Source organism: Calliphora vicina, chromosome 5 (assembly GCF_958450345.1).
Source record: "Calliphora vicina chromosome 5, idCalVici1.1, whole genome shotgun sequence".
NCBI classification, from domain to species: Eukaryota; Metazoa; Arthropoda; class Insecta; order Diptera; family Calliphoridae; genus Calliphora; species Calliphora vicina.
Window position 1 is genome coordinate 83,845,633 of NC_088784.1, and position 13,323 is coordinate 83,858,955.

General features: G+C 31.7%; 1 protein-coding gene across 1 annotated transcript in view; it reads left to right on the forward strand.

Annotated features, from left to right (window-relative positions):
- The first annotated feature begins 10,633 nt into the window (after nucleotides 1-10,633).
- Gp150 (glycoprotein 150) overlaps nucleotides 10,634-13,323 on the forward strand; it is a 78,059-nt gene continuing 75,369 nt past the window's right edge. Inside the window, exons 1-2 of the mRNA XM_065513614.1 lie at nucleotides 10,634-10,888; nucleotides 10,986-11,075. The gene's annotated coding sequence lies outside the window, so the exon portion shown is untranslated. The remainder of the gene's footprint in view (nucleotides 10,889-10,985; nucleotides 11,076-13,323) is intronic.

Consider the following 13,323-nt stretch of genomic DNA (forward strand, 5'->3'; position numbering starts at 1 on the left):
ACACAAACGAAGAAATAGGATCATTTTTAAAATTGAACATACCCGAGGTGTCCTACTTTAGGGACCCCTGGTCCCGCTCGTGGTGGGGTCATGAGGTCCAAATTCAAAACTTAAACTCGACAATACTTTCTCTTTGCGCATGTAAAATTTCATTCAAATTGGACTAAGAGTTTAGAAGTTTCTCATACCACAGTGCAACGCCAAACAATCCAGAAACATTGTCACACGATTGCTTTTGTGATACCCAAGTGATCATTCAAAATTGGAACCCAAAAACGATCGCCATTACTTTTTGTCTGACAAACCCTCATTGACCTTCTTTAGCGCCGTTTCACTCTGAGAAACCCACTGTTTTGACTGTTGTTTGGTCTCTGGTATGTTGTAAATATTGCGGTTGAACAACGCCAAACAATCCTGAAACTTTGTCACACGATTGCTTTTGTGTATCCAAGTGATCATTCAAAACTGGAACTTTTTGACTGACAAACCTTCATTGGCCTTATATGGCGCCGATTCACCAGAGAAACCCACTGTTTTGACTGTTGTATAATATTGCAGTTTAACAACGTAAAACACTCCTGAAACTTTATCACACGATTGGGCGAACAACATACATATAGTGAATTTATTCAATTGTTTCGAATGTAGAGATCTCAACTGGGCGTCCAGAACGTTCGGCATCTTCCGTGTTTGTACGGCCACAACGAAATTCAGTAAACCATTTTGTTACCATTGAAATGGATAGTGCAGAGTTCACATAGTATTTATTATTAAGCACACGAAATTCACTTTTTCCATTTTCTCCTCAAGTCACGAGGTAGTTTGCTATCAATGGCTGTCAAACACAAACTAAATGACGCAGCTTGTTCAAATTTTGAAAGGAGTCAGCTGACAGACGCTTGTTGACAAAAGCAGTGTTGTTCTTTCAGTTAAGAGGCGGGAAATTCAAAAAGTCACGGACTTTTTGAATTTCCCAACTAAAATGAAAGTTTATTTTGTTTGAGGAGACCATTACCTAAAATGTCTGTCCTAGTTTGAGTATTTGGTGAATTGAATCGGGAAATAAAATAGTCCTTTTTGTATATATTTATGATTGTTTTCATATTACTGGCAAAGGAATGTTATGAAATATTAGTATCATATGAAATGTCTTTCAAAGGATCTTCATTGCTCCAAAACAAAATGACATACATATTAATAATGAAACTTTTAATTACTGTTCCTTAGACAACAACATTTTCTGTAGTCATCGTCAGACCGAAATATATTCAGTATCTAAGGGTATCGATAGGGATAAACTGATTTTTAATGATTACAAATCATTCATTCGTTCTCTATGTGGTGGATCCATAGACAAAGGGATATTAAAATAATTCCAAGTTTTAAGGCCTAGCTTGCATGCTGGAAAATTGTTTATCTTGAAGTTTTAATCGCCATTTCAAAGGATATTTGACCTGATCAAGAAAAACTGAGTACACAGTGTTACTCTGTATGGTCATCCATAGTTTCAAACAAAAAATCATTGATCATGATGCGGTAACGATCTCCATTGACCGTAAAGCGAGCTACGGCTTCATTTTTAAAGAAATGAGGTCCGATGATGCCACCAACATGTAAACCGCAATAAATGATGCAATTTTCTGGATATAATAAAGTCTGTAGGGTCTGTTATAATTGGTCTTACTACATATTCATACATTTTGTTTATTAGCAAACCCGTTAAGCCAAAAATGAGCCTCATCGCTGAACACAACTTTGCGATAAAACATGGAGTCAGTTTCCAACTTCTCTAGAGCCCAATTGGTAAAAGAACGACGCATATGATGATCTCGTGGCTTTAATTCCTGCATACGGGTGTAACCCACGATCTTTGCACCTTTTCTGCTACCGACGACGAATCGATAAATTTGGATCTTCTTGCACAATTTTTTTTTACATCGGCGATATTCTCTTCTTTATGCACATTCCATCGGCGTATTGGTGTTTCACAGTCCGACGGATGGCTTGCTCTGATGGACGATTAAGTGCCCGAACCGATGACTGATTTTGAAATTATGATTAAAATTGAAAAAGACATTTCCACCAACCGAATAGTTACACTATGTATGGATGGGTGTCTGGTAACGTCGCTTATGTGAATACAAACGTAACAACAAACATTTAAAACTGCAGGCGGTAATTTGTGAACGAGACTCTTGACTGTATAACTATATAAAGAAGAGAGTACTCGTACCCTCTTAACTGACCGTTCTTCTGTTTGTGCCAGCGGTTAAACGGCATGGGATGGTGTAAACTGAAGTCTATACGTTGTCATTTTTAATTTAAGAGTTTCTTCTACCTCTTGCAGTTGGTGTGGAAAGTATGGCAAATTGAAAAAAAAATATGAAGAAAAAAACTCAAAGATTTTATTGTTATTTGTTTTTTTTCTTTCTTTAAACCGTGTATTTTCTTAGCACATAATGTGTTTTTATTGGAGGTTTCTTTTGGTTTTGTTTACATTTCTGTATTCTTTAACGGTTTATTTCTCGTTTTTATGTCAAGTTGACACAAGGTCAATGCTGTTTGCATTGTATGGCAATGTCAAAGATTATGAATTGAAACAGAAATAGCTTCAGCAGCAGCTAAAGCTACAACAGTGACAATAATTGCAGCATCAGCTACAGCAACTGCAATCAACATGTTGCAAATGATGTGTTTTGTATGCCACAAATGGTAATGAAAGTTTTACTATTCATTTTGTTTTTATTTAACGTGTGAAACTTTAAACTGCAGACATATAAAAATAATTTAAAACCCGCCGCCAGTCAATTAACGACAACGTCCTCTTTCGCTAATGAAAGTGACCTGTGTTAGTTTGTGTAGAGTTTTAATAAGAGTGTGTTTTGCTTACACACTGTAGATATTTGACATATGGTTTTAATAGGCTTCCAATTACTTAATAAAATATTACTGTATTTAATGGATACTCATATGCTGTGTAGATCTTTAAAAAAAAACTATGCATAGTATCAATTATGAGGTTGGATTTTTTCGTAAAACTTTCAGTTCTCTGTCACAACAGACTAGATTGTTAAAATTGGATTTGTATTCAACTAATAAATCGTAAGCGGCAAGATATTTCGAAGCTGATGACAGTCGACAATGGGTTAGACTATCTTCCAACTACATTTGGGGCAGATGCTGGAACCTTGAATATGACAGTGTTTCATCTTATCTGCGAATATCTGCCTCTTCATTTAAGAAAGCACAAGTTCTTGATATAATGGACGGTCTATCTAATATATCGAAAACTATTCTGAATACCCTTATGAACCACCTGATTGGCACAGTTTGGATCTAGTACTATTCTCAATATTGTCCAACTATGATCTACTTCCCATATAACCCCTATATCAGAAAAATATTTGATTGTCGCATATTATATTTGGCACAGCCGAATATAACACTATTACTTGTTAAAGACGTTTTCCTTTCAGCTATTATAGTCAAAATAGTTACTTCCTTGGAAGTAAATTTTTTCTATAGTTGATATATTGAAGTATCGGAGGAAATATTATTAAATTTCCATGGAGGTTTTTTTATAGTTGTTTTTGACATTTCCAATACGTGGGTACGTGAGTGGGTCAAAAAGTCCGTGTCTTTTTTAATGAAACACAGATTTTTGGATAAACTATTATTTTATTTTTCAACATAGTCTCCTTCGAGCTGGATGTACTTTTTTCAACGTTTCTCCAATTTTGTATTCCTTCCAAAAAGTAAGATTTGTTGAGGTCATCAAAATATCTATTTTTTGTGAGATGAAATCATCGTTGGTGTCAAATCTCTTTTCGCCGAGACATTTCTTCAGGTTTGGAAACAAGAAATAGTCAGTCGAGGCTAAATCCCGAGAAGAGAGACAGACCATTTCTTACCCTAGATCACCCGATTGTGAGCAAAAGCGACAGCCATCTTGCGGAAAGCTTTATCATACCCAAGTAAGCATTCAAAAGTGAAACCATATCAGGTGCCTATGGCTTCCACAATCTCTCGTACTTTCAATCTCTGATTGACCAACACCATATAGTTTTTTTTCAATTGTTTCAGGTGTAGAGACATCAACTAGGCGTCCAAAATGTTCGGTATCTTTCGTGCTTGCACCGAACAAGGAAATTTAGTAAACCGCTTTTTTACCATTGAAATTTATGGTACTGAGTTCCCATAGTATTTATCAAACTTAGCCTTAATTTAAATGGTGGTTTTTGTCGTAAAAAAATAATGCTTAATGAACAGACGAAATTAACTTTTTTGCAATTTCTCCTCAAGTCACGAAATAGGCTGCTATCAATGGCTGTCAAACACAAACTAAATGACGCAGCTTGTTCAAATTTTGACAGGAGTCAACAGACAGATGTCTGTTGACAGGAGCAGTGTTGCTCTTTCATTTAAGAGCCGGGAAATTCAAAAATTGGCGACTTTGAGAACCCATCCTCGTACCAATGAGACTTGGTATCCAATGCAAGGAGTGAGATCGAAAAAAACTTAACACACGTTTTAGTTTTTTTGTTTTGATCAAGTTACCTTTGAAAAGTATGTATGTTTAATGTCAATTATATTAATTTGTTGTTAATCTGATTAAAATAAGTGACGAGAAAAAAGTGCTTAATAAAATTATTAAATAATTTCAACAAAACCCAACTTGGTCCTACAAAAAATTGGCCAAACAATCAAAGGTCTGCCGTCAAACTGATTCCAATATTATTAAACAGTATCGGAAGAACTTGTCCGTTGATAGAAAACCTGGTACAGGTAGAAGGAATGATCCACATGATGTTTCAAAAGCCAATAAATAGAAAGCATTTTCAAAGGAGCTCCCAACGCATCCGGTAGGAAAGCAGTCCGGTTGGTACAAAAAGTTAAAGCCAATGCAGGATTAAAAAATACAAGGCTCAAAAATTTCCTGACAGGAACTCGGCTAAAAATTTAGAGGCCAAAGACAGAGCACGGAAATTGAAGTCAAATTTTATAAAAAACAAATAAGAGAATTTTATAAAAAACAAGTAAGAATCTTATATTCCCTTCATCAAATTATACTTGAAAATACAAATATTTTCAGGTAAAAAAAATTTTTTTTTTTAATTTTTTGGAAAAAAAATTTTCGAATTGTCATTTAAAAATTAATTTTTTTTTTTTTAATTTAAAATTTTTTGTTTATTTAAATTGTCATTTTAAAATTAAATTTTTTTTTTTTTAATTTAAAAAAAAATTTTTTGTTTTTCAAATTTTTTTTGGCGAAAAAAAAATTATCGTTAAAAATATTTTTTTCCGTTTTTGACCCATTGAGGGTCCAACTTACTATGGTCTTATATACGTCGTTGCAAAGGTCTTTGAAATATCTCTCATTAGATATCCATATTGTATATATTAATGACTTAGTAATCCAAATGTAGGTCCTGGTTTTATCCTCATATCTCAGCCATTTGTGGACCGATTTTGCTGATTTTAAATAGAAATCTTCTGGAAAGCATTGACAATTGAATATACAATTTTCGTTATTGGTTGAATTTCAAATAAAAAAATTATTGAATAGATAATTTTCGTAATTGAAACACAAAAAATAACAAAAATGTGTTTTCAAATACGAAAATTATCTATTCAATAATTTTTGTATTTGAAATTCAACCAATAACGAAAATTGTATATTCAATTGTCAAAATAATCACATTCAAAACTCAAAATTCAATAGAAAATATCAAGAAATTTTGTTTTTGATCAAATGAATACTTGATTTAATTATGAAATAATTGAAACCAGTTCAATATGTGACAAATATTTGAATTGAAACGGTTTAAGAAATAGTTTTTTCTGTGTTCAAATTATACCTTTTTAAATAGTTCGTAACGTAATGTAGTAATTTTGTAGTGCCACCACTGGAGTGCCAGCAACAAAAATCTGCCTCTTACTGTGTAAGCTCACTTTTAATTATCATTAAAAAAACAAAAACGATCACATTAAATTTTATTTTTCTTATTAACAACAATAAAATTCCATAGCATATTTCCAGGATGTCACATATTTACGTGATTTGCTGGTTGTTGAACAAACTAAATATATTCCTAAAGCAATACGATCAATTTCAAAATTAAGCACAGACTTAAATCTAGTAAGCAAACTCACCACTCCGATTGAATCAAATTCAACACTCATTTAAAACATATTACTGACTACCTGAATTCCAAAGAATTCGTGGGCGTTTTTCCACAATGTGCTGCACTCCATGAAAAAAACAACACAGAACAATATAAAATAGCAAACAAAGCAAAAAAAATTAAAAAACCCAAACAAACAGCCATATGCACAATTATACTACGGGGAACAATAAAACTCATTTTACTCATTTCATTATATATTTATTTTCTAATACTTGCAGTAATAACAAAGAGATCAAATGAACACATATTGAATAGGAATTACAGCAACAAGCTAAATCTATGTGATAACTGCACAACTACTTACTTAAATCAGGGATGGAAATAAATATTTGGAAATGACACAGGACTTTACAAAAAGGGAGATTTTCTGATCTTGAAAGTAAAAGAAAAATTCGTGGTAATATGTTCGAAAACTAATTTCGTTTTAGATAGAAGTTGTGTTAAAATCTATTTTACAAGATTCATTAGTGTAAGTGATCAAATAGCACATACATACATATTTGGGACATCTGTAAATGACGAATATGATTCTTAAAATGTGTTCTTTTCCCAGACATCTTGGAACTCATTTACGAACATAGGCAGTTAAAAAAAGTAGTTGCAATACCAAATCTAGCTGGACAAAATTATAACAATTTGTGTTATCAGAATAAAGCGAAATGTATATATTTTGTTGTTTGTATTTAAATGGGGAACCAGACCAATTCCAGAATTTGATTAGAGATGTATAAATAATATTATATTCCAGGAATATTCGCGGTAATACAGCCACAGTCAAACTGCTCCTAAGGCGATGGTGTTCTCCCGGAGGATTGTCTGCCACCATTATCATGGCATAAACGGGGTAAAATTACATGATAACAGTGGCCAGTTCGTGAATGTGACCACGTGAGATGTCCATGCCCTCAAATCGCTAGTGCAGAATGTCAATGTGACATGAGCTATGCGGCACGTAGCACCGTCCAGCTGAAACCACATGTCGTTGGGATCTATATCATCCAATTCAGGCCAAAATAAGTTGATAATCATCAACCTATAACACTCCCCGTTGCCGGTGATGTGCCAATTTCATTCTCAAGGAAATATGGACCGATAACGCCGCCAGCCCACAATCCACACCTGTGGATCTCGTCCTATATTTGACAATTTATCATTTGCGCGTGTTGTTGGCGTTATATCCATCCTTGGTGATTTAGCTTCAACAATATGGCCGCTATGAACTGTCAAACTTCGGAAGTGGCAATTGAAAGACCCTTTAGTATAATGTTCAGTATCTAATATTATATTTCTTCGAAGAAGAATATGGATTTCAAAACGGAGATCATCATTTACCAAATATTCTGTAAAGTAATGGAAAGGAATTTGGAAATCCATGAATTTGGCAAGCGCGTTTAAAATTTACTTCCAAAACGATATTTGATACAAATTGACGTACTTACTTGTACGCAAAATGTTTACGAAATAAAGAATGATAAATCTTAAGGTTAGGTGAAGTAATTTCGCGTAAAAACAAAGTTTTTGCACAAATTCTGTTTTACTGATAGTAGAAATATGGGAATTAATAATGGAGTATGATGTCGGTCAAATGTCCACCACAGCACGTCGCACAGTGGGGATCTGAGAAAAAAAGTGGAAATAAATCTGTAACTTATAAACGAGTTTAAGTTTTGAATTTGGACTTATAACACCAAGGGGGCGCTGAGCCACAATGCCCCAAATTAAAAATGATGAAAATGTTTTTGTTTGTGATCCGATTTAAAAGATTTTTATATATATGGAATTTACTAGACGAGATCTACAAAAATTATTTGCCCAATTCACAATTGATGTCGTAGTGTTGTAGGATTGTATGTCATAAATATTTTTCAAACTAATTTTTCGAAACGAAAACAAATCATTAATAAAAAAAATACGACATAAAACGATACAACGCTACGACACCAATTGAGAATTGGCAATTATCTCTTACAGTTTAAGTAGAGCATTTAACTCAGAATTTCACGAGGTCTTGTTGAATAAAATATATTTGAAACATTGATTTTTCAGGAATGCATGCACTTTAGTCTCATCGTTTCCTTACCGATCGAAAGAAATTTGTTCAACATATGGACACTACATCATTGACTAAAAATATTGTCGGAGGTATCCCTCAAATATTGACAGAAGATACAATGTTTAATGGTTTAATCTTAATTTAATATTTGTTCCAAACTTGCTTGGAATTAAAGGAGGATACAAGGATAAACATGAGCTTAATTTATCAAATTCTAGCATAGAATATCTATTGCAAATGACGAACAGTGCTGTCGATCGGAAAAAACTGATAATAAATATGTATCTTCTGAACTACTGGTCCGATTACAAAATGAAATACGATCGAATAGTACAGGAGGATATATGCTTACAAATTTGTTTGGATAATAAAAAATTTCCTTTTATTTTGTCGTTATAGTTTTTAAAATTGAAACAGATTGTTATGTTCTTATGAATAATAACAAAATTAATTTTGAAAAAATATATTTTAGTAAAATTTTAATGCAATTGGATAAAATGGTGCTGAAAATTGAACTACGTCCACGTCTTAATTTTATAAAAAAAGGCAGCGAAAACATTTAACACTATTTAAAGTAGCAATATCAGTGATAATAAATATGCTATTTATTAAATGGAGTCTATTGGAAGAAAACATTTTTAAAAAATTTAACTCAGATTTTTAAAATTTGCAAAAAACCTAAATTGGCGGGGAAGTCAATTAACTATTTTTACATAATCTTAGAACTGAATAAGATTAAAGCAGAATTTTCAAACAAAACTTAATTAAAATAGTTTCTAGTTGTTTTTTAGAAAATAAAATCGTGTTTTATAAAACAAAAAAAAAAAAATTTTTTTAAATATTTTTTTGACGAAATTTTTTGAAAAAAATTTTTTTTTTAATGTTTTTTTTTTGTATGAAAATAATAGCTCTATTACTAGTTATTCATAATCGAAATCAACATTTTCAAAATTTTGCTTAAAACCTAAGATATGGATTTTTAAAGTTAAAAAACCAAAATTGGCGGGGAAGTCAATTAAATATATTTTTATGTTCTTGGAGTCTGTTGGAAGAAAAGTGGCAATAAATTTGTATATTTTTAAACAAAGTGAGATACAAAGCTCGTAACTTGTATATGGATAGATTTCGTCAGATTTCAATAAAATTTACATTAAAGAAAATCGGGTTTATTAGTCTATAAATATAAACACGATTTAAAATATATTTAAGTTTATGTTTTGAAATTTTCTTTATATAAATAATATGAACGAATTTTAAGAACACTTAAGCTACGTTTCCGCATACACCGTAATCGGCACCGAAAACGAAATTCCATACATTTGCACCGAAAAAAAGTTCGTTTCAGAAATCGGCAACGAAATTTGGGAAAGAAACAGCACCGATCAATAACGAAAAACCTGTCATTTGGGGCCGGAACGAAAACAACTTCAAGTAGGTTATTTTCGGTGCTGTATTAACGAAATTATATTAATTATTTTTTTTATTTCAAATTTAAAGCAAATCAAAATGAATAAAAAAATTAATTTTCTTTATTGGAAGAGGAAAAAATAATCGATTTTGTCACAAATAATGAAATTCTATTTAATTTCCAATTGATAACTTAAAAAATAATTTCGTTTCTGTTTTATGCCGCAACGCACCCAACTGAAACGAAAACAATTCAGAAACGAGACGGTGACGAACACCAACGATTTTCAGTTTTCGTTATCGGCGCCGATTACGGTGTATGCGGAAACCCAGCTTTAAATGAATTATAATTTATACCGCAATTTTTTGTTAGTTTTTAATTAAATACCATGATTTTGCCATTGAAAGTAAAGAAAAATATTCTGTGAATTTTGGAAAAAACTTGAAACTTTGTGTCCATTCGGCTGATTGACCAGGCTTCATATACATCTCTTGCGCTTTAAGTTATCGTAATGGATCCATTTTTCATCGCAGGTAATCGCGGTCAAGCAGCATTTCAAATATGCTTCAAAACGCTGAACGCAAACATTTAGAAATTGCTGCTTGATTAGCTTCCAATTATTTTGCATGCTCTTATTGAGTTTGACAACAATTTTCATGGAGTAATGCTTCCAATTTTTGGCCTTCAAACTTAAAAAAAAGAAAAAACTAATGAATTTAATTTGAAATTTTGTTTTCCCGAACTAAAAAGGTACTGAAAATAGTACACTAACACCTAAATACACAAATTCCCATCTCTGGCTCGAATATAAAAACGTAAATGATTCAAGCGAACGTACAAATGTGTGTGTGTATGTAAATGGGAGAGAGAGAATTCTAACAAATTCACCACACTTTAGGGTAACTGAAACAAACAAAAAAGAGGCCCGAGGAGAGTTCAGGCAGCTCATTTACCAAAACGGTTATTAGACGAAACAATAATTTCAAAGACTTCAGTTGAGTTTAACATCAACAGGTGTTAAAAACGTGTAACGATTTAAAGCGCTTTGAAGAAAATTCATAAATTTAAGAAACGATCTTGCAATTATAGTTAACTACAATAAAAATATAAAAAACAAACAAACGAAAAACGGTTTAAAAAGTAATTGAAATAAAAAATAATTAAGATAAACTTACTAATATATAAAAATTTAAAAGAAAAATATTCCACAAAAAAAATATTGAAAATAATCAAATAAAGGTGAATAATTTTATTTTTTTCTTTAATTAAAAAAAATTCATAGTGTTTATTTAACCATAATTTAAGAAAAAAAATTAATATTGAAACAAATTTCTAGCTTTTGCCAACGCCATTTAAGGATTAAAACAAACCAGATCATTCCAATTACGAAAACAGAGAAAATATACGTGTTAATAAAAGCCCTTGGGTGAGTTTTATGGCAAAAATAAATATTGATATAAAAAATAATTTATTAAGAATATCTACGACGATGACAACGAGTGTTGATTTTTTTTTCAATTTAATCATTTTTTTTATCATAATTTTATTAAATCAAATGCATGTGTGAGTGTCAGTCTGTCTGTCTATTGCAATTAACTCACCTTAAGTCTGAGTGAAATAGTCAGCCAACGTAATTTCATCAGCCTGCTTACTTTTTTTTTGTTTCTTGCTCTTCGTACGAGTATTATTTTCTGTCAAAAAGAGTTAATTGTTGGCGACTCTATAGTTGTTTCATTTTAACTCGTTTCAAAATTCGCTAGCTGTCTTTTAGATTGTTCAGGTATAATTTAGGTATTCGGTTGTATAAAATTAAAAATATCAAAAAAAAAAAAGAAAAAAAATACAAATAAAAATATAAATGAGCAACAAGTAACTACAAGCTAGTTTATTTAACATACTGGCTTTTTGTTTAGTCTCGATTTCATGTATGGCTCACCCATGGCACGAGATATATATGTAAATACACCATATTCAAGAATGTTTCCCTGTTGTTTGGAAGAATTTAGATTTAAATGTTTTGAAATGTTTAAATTGAAATATTAAATAGGTTTCTAGTTATTATATGAATTGATTATATTGCGGTATCATAAATGTATTTCTGTTATTTTATTTATTGTTTACAGACAAATGAGTTTCCCCTCTGTGGTTTCAAAGTACAATTTGAGGTTTTAAAGTGCTTATAATAATATATTTATTCAGTGTATTTATTGTTTATATTCTGCTTTGATAGGTTGTTTTATTTCTCAGTATTATGGACTTATTAGGAATCTATAGAGGTATCAATCATAAACAATTTATTCAACCTCACTTTCTTGGGGGAGAAAAATTGTAGAAAAAAAAAATTTTTTTTTAAACAAATATTCTTATGATTTTGTTTATGTATAAATTTTAGTATCCAAAAATATTTCCAAAACTGAATGTAGTCGATGTTTTCTAGTTCATATCTCAGTCTTTTCTTGTTGCCCAATTATTGAGCTTTTTCAAAGAGCTGACCGATTTGTATTATGCAAGCCGATATCACGTCTCCAATTGCTCCTGAACTTTTTTTTGAACTGATATCCAATAACTCGACTACTTTTCGGTACTGTGAAATTACTCCCAATGAAATAATTTCCAATAAAAATGAACTAATTCCCAAAGGGTAAAAAAAAATTACTACCAATAAAAGATTTGTCAAGAAAATGGGAAAAAGCTTCCTAAAAAATGTGAACTATTTCCCAATTCGGAAGCAAAGTATTTATTAAATCATTAACCAGCTTCGCTTAGTAAAGATTTCTTTCACTGCACTTATGTTACGAAATACTTCAGAAAACCTATTCGTCTGGCAATGCAAGAAATCTTGGATACATCCAAAAGGAGAATACCTTTGGGTCCAATGCAAGAAATCTTTACTGAACGAAGCCGTTTTTGGATACATCCAAAAGTAGAAAATGATACAAGTCGCAACGTACAGGGAAGTTATTTCACAGTACCTCAGTTTTCAACATATATTTGTTTGGTTGCTTTTGCGTACTCTTCAATTTTATCAGTAGAAATGCTATGTTTAGTCTCGTTGTTCGCTAAGACGTCACTGAGTTTTTGGAAAATTTACGAGCCATGTTGCCAAAGTTACTATTTCTAGCTTTCGAATTGGGCTATCAGACAAACTATTTCTTAAATCATCTTGGACTTGCTGTTTTTTCCACCCACAAAGCTTTTTCCTGTCACTTTGCATAATTTGATTGGCAGCCTGTATGAAATAAACAACAAACAACTAAAACAACACTCGATGAACTGTATTCATACATGAACAGGAGCAATCCTGAATGAAACATGCTTTTCCTTGTCTCCTTTTTTTAACCAATGATTCAAATTATCACCAAACAGACAATAGGTTTGAGTTAATGAGTATGACAGCAAAGCATTTGTATACTCCTCCATTAATCATATAGAGGCTCAATGTTGTTGGTTCCATCCTCTTTTTGCATGTTCATGGCAGAAGGACTTTCTCAAAAAGAGAATGATTGTCCAACGATTGCTTTCAACCAAACATTTCCAGGATTCATTAAGACAATAATTACCTTTCAATATTGCTGAGTCATAATCATCGTCTCTTCGATGTTTTTTTCTTTAGAAACTGACAACATTTAGAAGGATTGTTTCAAAGTATAATCTAACGACTATACCCTAACAAA